This window comes from Lepidothrix coronata, unplaced genomic scaffold, assembly GCF_001604755.1.
Source record: "Lepidothrix coronata isolate B3197 unplaced genomic scaffold, Lepidothrix_coronata-1.0 Scaffold31, whole genome shotgun sequence".
Lineage (NCBI taxonomy): Eukaryota > Metazoa > Chordata > Aves > Passeriformes > Pipridae > Lepidothrix > Lepidothrix coronata.
The window spans coordinates 7692205-7704986 of NW_016690211.1; the positions used below are offsets into that span (position 1 = coordinate 7692205).

The window sequence follows — 12782 nt, forward strand, 5'->3', positions numbered from 1 at the left end:
ACTTTCTGCAGCATTTCAGTTTTTCTTTAAAGATCAGATCAATTAAGCTTTGGATCACTTTAAACAGACTCTCACAAAACAAGAACCAGGCCTAGACAGCAGTAACACATTCTAGTACAGGAAGCACATTATTTTTAATATCCAATCTTAAAAAGGGAAAGGGAGTACAAGTGTTAACTAAATACTTTGAATGGAAGGGATCAAAGACATCTAATGTCCCAGACTGTTTCCCTGCTTTAGCAGCAAGCTGAGTCACCGAGTTGGCTCCATTGTATCATCTATCCTGATTAACAGTTAAGAGTCAATGCATATGAGTTAACTGCGTATCAGAATCTCATACATCCAATTAATTATGATACCTTGGCTACCAAGGACTTAGTTTGTGTTTACACATCTCTTAGTATAACAATTATGTAAATTGCTGATAAATAGTCACAGCGGGGGTCACTCTGTGGAAGCTAAAGAGAAATACAGAGCTAGACTTCAGCTTCCAGAGAAGACTCCTTAAAACAAAGGAGAACAGGACTTGTTACATAGGTAACATATTGCTGATCTAGCCAATAACAATGGGAAAACAGCAGAGAAGCCTTTTTAACTTCCAAGACATCTCAAAACCAAACAATCAATGGCAATATACCTGTGGCCATTCAACACCAGAGAAAAATAAATACAGAAAAATTAGACCATAATTTCCACCAGCGGTAGACAAAGACAGGTAGATGTTGCTATGTTTTGTAACATGAAAACACATGAGAAAAAAGTTTCATAGGAAGAGGAGATGGAAAAAAAATTATATAATTACCTTAAGGACACATTATTCAACCTAAGACAGAAGAGATAAGCAAGTAAAGTGAAAAATATTCATAATTATCAAAGGAAGAGGTATTTTTCCACAGGCACATATATAGCATACACTCAGCTACTGTCATTGTAGTTGCCATAGCAAAACAACATTGCAAAGTCACTGCCATTTCACAGAATTTTTATTGTACCAGCTGTAACCTTGCTGTGTTCAGAATACTAGTAAAAAGTAACACCGATAACACTCATGCAGAGTTGCAACATACTATTTCTTCACACTTTAATGTAGCAATTTACAATAGCTGAACTGCTCCCACACCATTCTCTCATGCTGATGTGAGCTAATTTGCTTTACCATTGTCTCCCACTGCCTTGCACTTGCTTAACCTACCCACTCTCTGGGTCCTGGGCCGATATCCCAGGCAGCAAAATAATGCATTTCTTTCTGCTCTGATTTTGCTTGCATTGCAGTAGGCAGGCATAAATTTTAAAGGCAGCTGACCTAGAATTGACACCCTCCCCTTCCTCCCCCCTCTTTTTAAGCTACCATGCAGCAGAGTGGACATGCTGCTGAGTATTGTAAGCATCAGCAACTGCACCCTCCCTAGGAGGCTCTTCCAAGAGAGAGCGGGAACCAGCTGTGCTAGCACCTTTTGCAGTGACCCACACACCACAGTCATGAACTTTGGGAAGCATGACACAGGAAGCAGCCACACAGCGAGAGGTGATAGCAGAACTTCAGGGTGACAAAAACCACTTTAAAGGAAATCTGTTCTATGCATTTTTAAACTAAAGTTCTAGAACACTCCTCCTATCCATGGAAGTATTCTGACAGTATCATTAAAAAAGCTGCTGCTTCGAAGTCCAGTCTTGGCACACATGCTTTTTGGAGCGCTCCAGGAAGCAACTGCACTGCCACATCCTAAATCTTTCCAGTCTCGAGCTGCTGATTTGTACAGCTGGAGCTGGAAGTTTCAAATCACTGAGGGATACGCAATGAGATATGCAGGACTTAGGTTTTGGGGGTTTTTTGTTGTTGTTGTTGTTGTTTAAATTAACATTCTTCAGCATGATGAAAGGTCTGGTTAATCACTATGAAAGACATTCATGAGTATTAGTATTAGGCAACCCACAAAGGTACATTATACCATTGTTTGGAGACTCAGGCCTCTCAGTCAAAACAACTAAACAGAGCAGAAAAACCATGTATATATTTCTAACTCCTCCTGACACTACAGTTTTTTCTCCTGCATCACAAAGAAAATCTCCACTTAAAAAAAATATAAGTAATTAGTTTACACTTGACCAAAGTCACTGTGGAGGTGAACTACAGTTTCAGACATTGAGAAGAGGTGGAAAAGCCAGATATTCCCCAGTAAGTGTTTGTTGTACTCTGTACTCAATGGAGGAATCTCAAAGGGATGGCAAATGAACAGCAAAGAGACATCTGAAGTTTAGGAACAGCTGAACGAAAAGCCACTTGTGAAGTCATTTGTAGTCAAAGCCACTTGCATTGTGCTTATACTTTGAATCCAGAGATAAATACATGGAAATTAGTAAATTATAAAACCCCATTTGATTCTATTTGAGATTTGAGTAAGCTTTTGAGTACCACTCAAGTCATCTTGCATGTTGCTTACACTACTTCTTGTTTGAAGGTTCTACAGTACCATTTCCTTTTGAGATGACTCACCCACTGGAGACTGATCCAGTTTGACAGAGGTTGGGCACACAGGATGAATGCAAGAATGGGAGCACCTTTACTTCGACACAGTACTAGCAGCAGTTCCAAAAATACTCTTTTCCACTTGTATGCAGATACCCTTTTAAGGACTATAGAAGTGCTGGACTTTCAAAGAGTTCTTGCAACAGTCTGGGGGGCAGAACTTAACAAACAGTATGAAAACGAATATTCGTAGCTGCCTATAAGCATTAGAGCGAGGAAACATCCGGACATGGTGACCCAGAGCAGACAAAGGCCTATGGAGACTAATGAAAAAGGTTGCCTGGGCAGAGCAATGCTGCATAGACAGTATTCAGAGGACAATCTAATCTCAACAGCTTACATGAAAACAAAACTATCCATCATCACCTAAAAACATTAACTGTCTTGATTAACAAAAGTGCTTTTCAAGATTTTTTTAAACCAGATCTTGTTATAAAAATCCAACGTTAAAAATATATCAGTTTTTCATTCAAATTCCAAGAAATCAACATGCAGGAGTTTGCATAACAAAATACAAAGTAGAGGTTGATATTATGGGCAAAGATACATTAATTACAAGAAACAGTTGTGAAGTTTTACTTTTGCTCCAGATTTAATTATCTAGACTTTAATTCCTTTGCTAATAGAAATTTTTAAAAGTCTCCATTATTTTGCATTTTCTGGAAGCTCAAGAATAGCATATAAAGTGGTATTATGCAGGCTGTGAGTTTGTGACAATAGAGCGTTTTTAAATCAGCTTAAAACACAAAGTGGTAACTTCAAAGAGTAGCAGAATGAAACAACACGTTCATGCACAGCTCTAATCATATGTGTGTTTTCAGGATTTTCCATCTTCTATCAGTATTTTCCACTACTACAGTAGGATGCAGTTTTTACCATCTTTCCAAGCATTCAGAGACCACCCAAGACCACAGGACATCTCTGCAGTTTAAAATAGAACAGTTCATCCAGACAGCATGTAGGGACAAACCAGCTATGTCTGTCCAAGACAATTGCATTTTCTTTTTCTTTTTTTCGATCCTGAAAGATTGCCAAATACAAATAGCTAAGAAAAAAAAAATCGCAACAACAAAGTGCATTAGGCAATGGACATGCAACATCAGAATAACACAGGAGACAATAATACTTCCAATGCAGAAGCTTGGCAAGCAGCAGAGTACTCAGCCCAGTACTAATGTTCCTGTAAAACACCAGTATACTAGAAACAGACAAGTGTCTAATAGTCTACTGAGCATACAACAGCAGTAAAACAGAAGAAAACTGGACTGTCTCTAAGACAAAAGAAAATTAGACTCATATATAGTTATGCCTTTAAGTTATCAAAACAGTCTTAGGCAGTATTTTTGATATATGGGTTTCAGTGCTTTGCAGAAGAGGTCAGTGTGTTTGTATGGAGCACTCAGTCCCCAGAGAAAAAGGGGCATGTTTTCTACCAGTTAACACAGCTGTGAGCAAAACCAAAGTGCTGGGTGCCACTTCAATATTCAGTTACCACGCAAAACTAGAAGGCCACACATCCCTTTCTGAACCCAAAGCAACACCAGAGCCCTCACAACAAAATGCTTCACAAGTATCATGACTTGCCTCCACTCTTTTCCTTCTACCTCACTTCAGGATGACTTTATTGCTCACACTTAAATCAAAGAGTTTGCTTTCACCCACATTCCTTGTCTTACATATACATTATACAGCTGCAGGTTCATCCAGCTGACCATATCCAAAAAGTGTGGTGCTTTCCCACTCACTGGAATGGAAGATTGAATCTCTTCCCACTGCAGTCATCTTAGAGAATGAGCCAGGGTCATATAATTTCACCGTTTATAAAAGCGACTCCCTTACTTATCACAAAAGTCTGTACAGATTCAATCAAGTTTTGTCTGATGCTTCAGCACCTTGCATGAAAGCAACTAATGAAACACCACACTTCCCAAGGACCTCTACAGGATATAAGCAAGAACATCGGATTGCACTATTCCCACACCCCAAGAGGCAATTTTCCATCCCATACTTTTAACTTTAATTCAAGTGGAGTATATAAGCTTTTCAGTTTAAAAATAAAGTAGCAATCTCATTTCAAAAGACTGGGAAAAACTCCAGAGCAAACCAGTACTCAGTATGGTCCAGTCCACATTCAGGAACCTTTTTCCACAACTTTCTGATAAGCTTCCATAATTGATCAAGTGGACCAGTTCAGTTTATGAAAAGCAGTCTCAGGATAATCTGAAATTCAGTTGGGGAATATTTCACCTCACAAGATTTCAAGCAGTTACTAAAGGACTAGCTGAAGAGATGCACAGAGAGCTCCAACAGCACCTGTGTTTTGCATTCCCTCCTCCTGACCTTCTTTCTTCTACAAAATCTAAGAGTTATGTTCATCCTTAGAAGTTAAAATAAGTGAACTTCCTGAACATCAGAGCTAAGCATGAAGCTATTTACAGCCTTGCCTTACAGTTTTATCCCTTTTTTGTGTAAAAAGAAACTCAAGCAAGCTCCTTAACAACCTGACTTGGCACAGAACAAAAGGTGCTACAGAAACAATGTTGTTGGCACAAGAGTAATAATGCAAGAGACCAAAGGAATTAATAACTATAACAAGGTTTTTGAATAGTGCATCTCACAAGTAGTTTTATGAAAGGTTTCATTTCAAAGTTGACATTGAACACTTGAGTTTACTCCATCGGCCTCTTGGCTTTTGTAGACAGTATGTTCTACAATTCTCATTCACAAGAGACTAGGGTAGACAGAGCACCTCCAAAGTTCATTACAATAATTTCACTAAGTTTGTCAGATCCTGTACAGAATGTACAGGTAAAGATTAAAAAGTGAATCTTTCATATCAGCACTAAGCAAACAAGCCACAGAACTCCAACTACAAAAGTGATAAAGAATGTATTTAGTCCTGATTTTTTTTAACTGTACATCTAAACAAACACAAAAGGGATTCTAGTGGATGTTATAAACACAAATACTGTAAAACATACTATTCATTTGCAATATACCTGAATCTAAGTCATTTTCACATGTACAGAAGGAAACATTGCCAACTGCCTCTGAACAGACTACAGTCATTTCCATGCTGCCCATCCCCATTTAATCATGGCACATGGTAAACAAATACTGCAGTATTTACTTAGCAGAGTGAGTATATCTGACCAATAACTCTGATAATCTTGGTGCTTCAGCCAATATCTTTTCATGAAAAACAATACAAAAAAATTTGCCAGAATGAAACAGTTGAAAATACTAGCTGTGAAATCTTAAAAAAAAAAAAAATCTGATACATTTGATAAATACCGCATTTCAAAACTTAACTAAAGAGAAAGAATTCCTATGCCCCAATGCCCACTAAAAAAGAAAAAAAAAATTCTTTTCTCCTCCACCAGTGACAAAATGTCTAAATGAAGAATTTTATCCTTCCCAGTCACCTGACACTCTGCTCAGGTACATATCAAAAAATTCAGCTTCAACTACTGGAAGCAATTTCCAGGCACATCAATTTCTAACAGATCAGGTAAAACCAAACTTAAAAAAAAAAAAAATCTACTTGCCACCTCAACTAACTTTCCTGAAAGAAAGAACACAGTGAACCATTCCCATACTCTAAAAGCTTACAGAGAACTACTGAATCAGGTTTTTGTGACTTTGCTTTAAGTCATTTCAGGACTGATGATACAATGCAAATTATTTCCAAATCAACAAACTGATCTTTGTGAGTCAGACTGCAGCAAGAGTCGCTCTCTTCTTTTGTTAGAAAACAAAGAATAAAAGGAATAGAGTAAGCTATATTTTTATCTCAGGCATAGTAATAAACCCTGAAAGCCATCACTGGGATAGGAGCATTCTCTTGAATTCCAGTCCACGAGATGCCTGTTGAAACTTAGCAGCTTTTTTCACTCTACATGCTATTTCTTCGCATAAGGTTTTGCAGTGCACCATACAAAGTCACACTCACATTCACACACAGTCAGTGAGGCACTGCTTTAAAGACTTTGAATAGAGGTTCCAGGCATCAGGCCCAATGTGCAAGGTACCGTATCAATATAAAAGATAATCCAAACTACAAAGAATTCACAATACAGTTAAATGCAGGCAGGCAGCAGGTAGGATTTCATAAAGCTGCTACAAGCAGCTTCTCTTGAGCATAGCCTGCTCAAGCAGAGCAAGTCCGGCTGTTTACAGGGTAAGTTTGCAATTATAAGAGCACTTTTAATAGCAGCAATATAATTTTAATCAACCTCTCTCCCCACTACTCATACCTGCTCCTATGTCACCCTTGACTCCTGCTGGAATAACCATTTTTCTGGCTGCATAATAAAACAAATTGGGAAACAAACATAGGGTGAGAGAGGCAGCCTCACAGAAATGCTAAGGTATTTTTTAACTTAGTTCCTCAGTGCTTTTCAGCAGCAGCCTTCACCAAGACTTATGCCAACACAAAAGTGACACAAAAAGCATGTGGAATAAAAGAAATGCCAGTGAAACTAAAACATCAGCCTAAGCTGGTATCACAGGAGAAAAGAGTCGATGTTCATTGCTTTTACTGTGACAAGTAATACAGCCCTGACAGTTAAAAGGGGCAATCTGAATACAATTGCTCCTAGCAAATAAGAGTTTACTGACATCTATACGTGTCTTCCTTGTGACACCTGTGCCTCTCCACAGGTGAAACCCAGAGTTTGCTTTGAGCTGGATAGGCTTTACAAGTAGTTTTTAAGAGACTAGATTTGTGTGCTACCTCAGGATTTTGAAGTTAAATGCTACTGAAATCCAGTTCCTCAGACTCTCATCCAGACCCAAGAGAACAAGACACTTAAATCTGTGCTGCTGTAAGCTGAGTATTCTTCTCATATCACTGAATTCATGAACTACTTGAAGGTCTTTTCTAGTCAACATCTTCAGTGATAAATTGCCGTGTGTAACCATCATAAGCAGATAGAGCAAAAATACCAAAATACACACAGAAGAAAAAAGATATACACTGACAGACACGTTGAAAGCATTTTACTATATGAATTCAGTAAAAATAGACAACAAATAAAAGAACCCTATTCAGTATTTCCATGTCAATTCTCAACATTAAACACTGAAACCAAAGATAAGGAAAGAAAAGAGACACTTGAGTTGTTCTGGTAAACTTCAGTGTAAACATACATATTTAATTTCTGCTGAAATAATTTTTTAGTTTTTGGATTTCAACTAAGTAGCATACATATTGAAAAAAGTTAACTGCTACCTCACTTGTGACTTCACAAAACTTTTAGCAAATTGAACATGTCACAACAGCCTACAGAAACTAAAACTATTGCATGGCCCCTTAGCTTTCATGTTCTTGCCTTTTAAAGGAACCTTTTAAAAGGAACTGTTTAAAAAAAGTACAATCAGGCTTACAAAATTAACTATTTGTTTTGTTAATGCTTTGTCTTCTTTCTAATAATCTAACATTTTATGGAGTAAAAAGTTTAGTTTTCACCATTTAGGCTGCATTTGCCCTCTAGATGCAGCATTGAGCCTGGGTACTGGACAGAGTCCGTCCCTGAGAAAGCATGTGGGACTTGCTCCCTAGGACAGTACAACAATGCAGAGTAACTATCCTACTTTTAAATAACATGTAAAGCAATTTTAAACGTGCAGAAAGATCCTAAAATAAAACCTAAGACAACCCTGAAGCTTTTGTGGCATGCTTTAAATCTATTTTATGGAAACAATTACTCTTAAAGTTGGAATACCCTCTGTTCTAGTTTCCTGGTGCTTAGCTCCCATCCCTTTCCAGATCGAGGCAGAAGTACAGACCAGCTTCCTTCTAAATACTTGGACGGGTCTACCAAAACTGTGTTTGGAGCATCCATAAATTGCAGTTGAGAAAAACATAATCAAATCTGCCAGTTCTTGAACTTGATATGTACTTGGGCAATGAGAAACTGATAAAAATACTGCACCTGTGTGTCCTACCTGCTGTGGCTTCAGGAAAGAAAACCAGAATAGTGAAGATCTGCAGTGAGGGACAGAATAGTGAGAGAAATGAGTATTTCTTCCTTTCCAGCTACCCAAGCTTTGAGAAGTAAGTTTCAGACATCCATTAGCCTGAAGTGAATATGACTGTTGAGCTATAATATTTTTATAAGGTATGCTGTGCCACTGATGACAACACCCCACCTATTTATACTTTCCTATGTACTGTAGCTCTGCCTATCAACTTTGATCCACTTCAGAATGAAGCAGCTTCGCATAACCCACAGTTGGGAGCTAAACTATCTCATTTCAGCTGTGGTAGACCAGGGAGCTCACACCAGCCTTCCCTAGGAGAATTACTGGGCAGCAACCTCTCACAGCCATGCTGAGGCAGAGTCATCAGGCAGGGAGAGATGCCACATGAAGTCTGCCAAGTTAGATCCAGAATACGACAAAGACAATTTCACAAGCAGCTGATGAAGAACCAGGAAGAGATCCTGGCTCCCTTCCACCTCCTGCCCTTGAACACGGCACAAAGGTGACTTCCCTCACTTTCCCACTTTCTTCACCCCACACGCACCTCCCATGCCCATCTCATGCACTGCTTGGCCCTCTGCCTTGCTCCACATTTCCCCACACCTCCACAAATCTGTGTGTTAAGCACCCAGACAGGGGCAGGCCAGAGAAAGAGATAAGCATTAAAACAGATGCATTGAGTAGAAGCAGCTTCAAGAGGAAGAGCAGGAGTCCAAGGTAGGGAAAAATAAAAAACAGTTTCCCAGTTTATTGCAGCAGAGGGAAACAAAGCCAGGAAGGGCACAGCACAGCAAGGAGAGCATATGCAGCAGAAGCCATCAAGTTAAGCCAGGATATAGAAACGTACCTGATTAATTCTTTTACTGGTATGCAACTAGTTCACAAGTATTTCATGGTATTTGGTGAGCTTCATAATTAGTTAAATCCTATTTGGCATGTATTACTTGACTAACACTGTGGCATCTTTCCCAACACATTCCATGAATATTGCTTCCTGTACCATAACCTGTCTCGCTCTACCAATAAATAAATACTATTTAATAGAAAAATATACACATTGTAATGAAACACTTATTTGTATTATTCCCCACATTTGCAACAGAAGTGCTGCCTAGGAAGACTTTCACAGGATCAAGGAATGGCCTGGATTGGAAGAGACCTTAAAGACCATCTAGTTTGAACCGCCCTGGCATAGGCAGGGACACCCTTCACAAGACCAGCTTGTTCAGAGCTCCATCCAACCTGGCCTAGAACACCTTGAGAGATGGGGCATCCACAACTTCTCTGGGTAACCTGTGCCAGTGACTCACTTTAAGCCTAGGTTATCTAACTTATCTAGGTTTTCAAATCCTAGGTCTTTGTACACTTTCTTCAAGCAAACACGTAAGTACAAGTGCACCCATTCCTTAGTGAAGCATTTTCAGGGTATGTCCACACTGCTTAATGCCATGTCAATATACCACCACTCTATTTCTACCTGAGGTAGCTCCAAGGCAGCCTGAATTCGTCCTGGGACGCACCCAAAGTGTTGAGAAGCAGAATAAATCAGGCAGTACGCTGCTCCCAGGCTGCTCCCAACAACTAGAAAAACTTGTTCAAACTTCTCCCACATGGCAATGTGCAATATAGACCTACACATGGATCTGGGAAGAAGTGAATTAGAATGAAGTAAGGAAGAGAGTATCCATACATGGCTGTAAGTTTTCTGGTTTGTCTGAACAGCTTCAATTAACATATCTTGCTTTCCTATAAAAGCAAAGAAATCAGGAAGAGCTGGTCTGCAGCTTCACTATGCCTTTTCAAACATCACACAATTCTATCTTGGTAGCAGCAATGCCCAAAACCCAACCAAAGTTTCAACTCACTTAAAACATATTTACAAATTCAGTATCAACATACTTACAATTCTCAAACAACCTACGTGACACCTACAGTTGCAAAGGACAAGTCTAAGAGACTGTTCCAATGTAGCCTCATGAGCTACACAAGCTGGCATTGACCTGCTTTCTCAGCTCATGGCCTCGCTGGCAATACAGCCAGCCCTCAAGAATGGACCTGCCACACGTGGCAGCAGAGGTGACCTGTCTCTAAAGAGGAGGAAGGCAGCAAGCCAGACAGCCACCCTTACGACTTGCCAGAAAACCCCTGGCTAGACATTGCCCCTCCAGCCCTACATTTTAATATCACCATGGGCCACACCTCTCCCCTGGCTGTCTCCAGCCTTCACCCTCGGAGAGAAAGAAGCCTTCATTTCCTGATGCCTGGGACCACTCTTCTCTCTGAGAGCAAAGGGTGGGGGAGGAAAAAGGCATTTTTCAACAATAAAGTCCGTGATGAAGTGAGGCCATGCACATGCCATGGTGCGACTTGTTCCTCACGACAGGAAGATAAGCTCAGTTTGTGTGAAGCATAGCCAGAGGGCCTTGAGAGATAGGAACCATGAGGTGTGGTGCACAACCAGACGGTTTGGGGGAAAAGTACCGCCGGAGTGCCAGATACAGTCAGGGGGTTTAGGGAAACAGACACCGTGGGGCGTACGGCACAGACAGAAAGCTTGGAGGCCAGGCACTTGTAGGGTGTGAGGTACACTCAGGGGAGTTGGGGGGACACGCACCACAGGGCACTGCCTCAGGGTCTGGAGGTAAGGCACAGGAGTGCACAGACGGAAACAGGGACTAGGGATGCAGGTGCAGCCAGAAGACGAAGGTGGGGAGGGAAGAAGCTCAGCGCAGCACAGCCGAGGATCTGCAGGGGGGGCAAGAGGAAAGCGGGCGCAATCACGGAGTTTGAAAGGAAGGTGGGAAGGAGGCACCTCGAGCCCCATCCCCATCCCACCCCGTCCGGCCCTTCCCGAGAGCGCCCCGCCGCCCTGTGGCGTCCCGCGCTCCCGCTTCCCGCTTCCCGCTCCCACCGGGTGCACTCACGCGGCAGCCGGGCGACCGCACCTATCGCCGCACCTATCGCCGCACCTATCGCCGCACCTATCGCCGCACCGCCAGGCGCCAACTGCGCGGCAGCTCCGCGCGGGCGACGGGAAGGCGCGGACCGGGGCGGGACGGACCGCCCCGCCCCGCAGTCCGGACTGCCCCCCGTTCTGCCCGCCCCGCTCCCGCCCCGCCCAGCTCGCGCCCCGGGCTGCTCTCCAGGCTGTCCCGCACCGCCGCCGCCCAGCTCGCACGGCGACCGCGCGGGGAGTGCGCTCCGGAGGCACCAAGTCGCCGGCCCCGGCCCTGCCGTCCTACTGAAAGGGTCAGACGGGGCTCGGGCCCGCCGGGACACCACACGTAGCAGTCTGTGGCTGGAGGCCCGTGTCGCTCCTGCTCCGCGGGATGCCACTGCCCCCGGGGCCTGGAACGTCCTCTCCTGCCGCCGGGTGTCAGAGCTAAGAGTTACAGACCTTCGTGAGCAAGTCCAGAGAAGGCCTCGAGGATGATCCGAGGGCTGGAACACCCCTCTACCAGAAAAGGCTGAGAAAGTTGTGGCTAAGCCTGGAGAAGAGAAGGCTTCGAGGAGACCCTATAGTGCATTCCAGTGCCTAAAGGGGGCTACAGGAAAGATGGAGAGGGGCTTTTAGCAAGGACATGTAGTGATACGACAAGGGGGAATGGCTTTAAACTGGAAGACAGAAGGTTTAGATTAGCTATCAGGAAGAAATTCTCCGCTGTGAGGGTGGTGAGGCACTGGCGCAGAGAAGTTGTGGATGCCCCATCTCTGGAACTGTTCAAGGCCAGGTTGGATGGAGCTTTGAGCAACCTGGTTTAGTGGAAGGTGTCCCTGTCCACGGCAGGGTGATTGAAACTAAGTGGTCTTCGAGATCCCTTCCAGCCTAAACCATTCTGTGATCCTATGAGTAGGGAAAAGACAACTGTTTTTTTACCTGTTACAGTACCCACTGCTGTAGTGTTCAGGGGTTCCTCCAGATGACCCTAGATTTTGATCTCACTAGTGCTTTTTGCCAGCATGCAGGAGTACAAATTGCAATGTGGCTTCTTGACACTGCTCCAGGATTGGTGGCAACTAAATGTCACTCTAGGCAACACCAGGAAAATTTAATAATTCCTTGTTTAAAAAACAAAGCACAACTGGTCAGCTTTGGCTCAATGCTTTAAGGCACACTTCCACCCCCAAAAGACAGCAGTACTCCTCTCTTAGAAGATGTTTAGAATGAAAGTAACAGTCTCCAGTGACTCCCATCTAGAGAGGTATGGGGCACAAAGAAAGGTGATGGGGAATTCCTAGTGTATAAACAGGTGCTCCATTTAGTCCACAG

The 12782-nt window shown here is 42.4% G+C and overlaps 1 protein-coding gene across 4 annotated transcripts in view; it reads right to left on the reverse strand.

The window, feature by feature from the left end:
• Positions 1-11535, reverse strand: part of ELOVL7 (ELOVL fatty acid elongase 7) — a 29802-nt gene extending 18267 nt beyond the window's left edge. Inside the window, exons 1-2 of one of the 4 annotated variants that reach the window (XM_017811069.1) lie at positions 11494-11535; positions 11437-11457 (exon numbers count right to left, since the gene is read on the reverse strand). The gene's annotated coding sequence lies outside the window, so the exon portion shown is untranslated. Of the gene's footprint in view, positions 1-11126; positions 11165-11436; positions 11470-11493 lie in introns of those variants that run through there. The other 3 variants (XM_017811068.1, XM_017811070.1, XM_017811072.1) reach the window with 3 other exon arrangements.
• Positions 11536-12782: the final 1247 nt, after the last annotated feature.